Raw genomic sequence first — 1,930 nt, 5'->3', positions numbered from 1 at the left:
CTACACAACAATTGAGAGCAAAGCCCAAGGACCTCTTCATAGCCCATACTGACCTCTGCAAAGCCTTTGACGCCATAAAGCGTGAGATGCGTTGGAAACAGCTTTCCTAACTTGGCATGCCAATGCCACCCCCATTTCTCTCATCCTGCAGCAACAGCATGATGGGATGCCAGCCAGGGTTCTCATGGGAGGGCACCAATCAGAGCCCCTCAAGGTCAATGTTGGGGTGAAGCAAGGCGGTGTCCTGGCAACAGTCCTGTTCGACCGCCTCCTCTCAGCCGTCCTCCGCCTCTTCAAGCTGATGGAAGTCTGTTCAACATCCGACAACCCCAGGCACACAGGAAGACAAAGGCCTGCCAAATCCACACGCTCCAGTCCAGATGACTGTGCAGTTCTGGCACACAGTCAAGATCCAGTGCTGCGGGCCCTGATACAGTAGCCTGGCTATCACCATACTATGCACAGTCTTTTAAGATTGAACATTAGTCTGGGGAGTCTGCGCTGTATTTCTACTGCACAAGAGGTATGATCACTGGGCATAGTTCAAATGACTTTGTATGCATTAGATAGTCCTTCAATCAATCAAACCAATGATCTGGGTGCGCCTAGTGGATAAGCCCATTTGTGATTGGTTCCAGCAAACGTGGACAGGAGGCAGGAGAGCGATTCAAGGGGCTTGTTTCCGGTGCCGTTTTACTTAGCCAATTAAGTGCCAGGTTACTGATTGACGTAAGATACAGAAGGAGAGCTCGTGCCCACACTAAGCTTGTGCATGAGCTGAGAGTGGAACAGCCACCAATCAGCATGAGGAGAAATGGCACCGGACATGCTGTATTTCTGGAAAATGGCGACGAGGAAGTGCCTTGCTAATCGGCGAAGCTAATCAGTCAAATCCTGACCCCCTGGTCATCACCATCGGCATGTTTTACCCCAGCCTCCCCCGCCAAACCCTCTATGAGTACCTCAGCCAATCAAAAGGGGCTACCGAAGAACAGAGAAGGTACTAGAAGGACATATCAAGAAGCACATCACAACCCAACATATCACAACCCAACACATCACAACACATCACAACCCAACACATCGCAAAACATCACAACCCATCACATCACAACACAACACATCACAACACATCACAACCCAACACATCACAACACATCACAACCCAACACATCACAACACATCACAACCCAACACATCACAACCCAACACATCACAACCCAACACATCACAACACATCACATCACAACCCAACACATCACAACCCAGCACATCACAACCCAACACATCAAAACCCAACCCATCACAACCCAACACACCTTGAACCTCGGTCACTCAGCAGATCAACATGGCAAGCCACCTGTGTCACTGCGACTTAAAAAATAAATAACTTTCTTCACCAGAAGACCGAAAGACCAAAAGACTCAGTGGGCAGCCAGTGCCACATCAATGTCAGGACACCCTTGTCCCATCTGCACCTGTGGGTGAGTGTTTGGATCACATATTGGTCTCCACAGCCATATAGCCATATGAAGTGGCACCAACGGTGTTGAGCTCCCCACCCTACCCCCTCCCAGAATCGTGTGTGTGTGTGTGTGTGTGTGTGTGTGTGTGTGTGTGTGTGTGTGTGTGTGTGTGTGTCTGTGCATTCAGCTGTAGCCACAGCAGCTGGTTTGAATCTCCTAATAGATATATTGAGCTATGTAGTAATGACCTGTGTGTGTGTGTGTGTGTGTGTGTGTGTGTGTGTGTGTGTGTGTGTGTGTGTGTGTGTGTGTGTGTGTGTGTATGTGTGTGTGTGTGTGTGTGTGTGAGAGAGAGAGTGAATTGCAGCTCTAAACTCAACCTACAGGGGGAGCTGTCATGCCAGCAGACACAAGGAAGCTCAGAACTAAATTCACTGCAACAGTGTGAGTGTGAGGTGTGTGAT

Source organism: Sardina pilchardus, chromosome 11, assembly GCF_963854185.1.
Source record: "Sardina pilchardus chromosome 11, fSarPil1.1, whole genome shotgun sequence".
NCBI lineage: Eukaryota > Metazoa > Chordata > Actinopteri > Clupeiformes > Clupeidae > Sardina > Sardina pilchardus.
Note: the sequence above shows the minus strand (reverse complement) of the source record.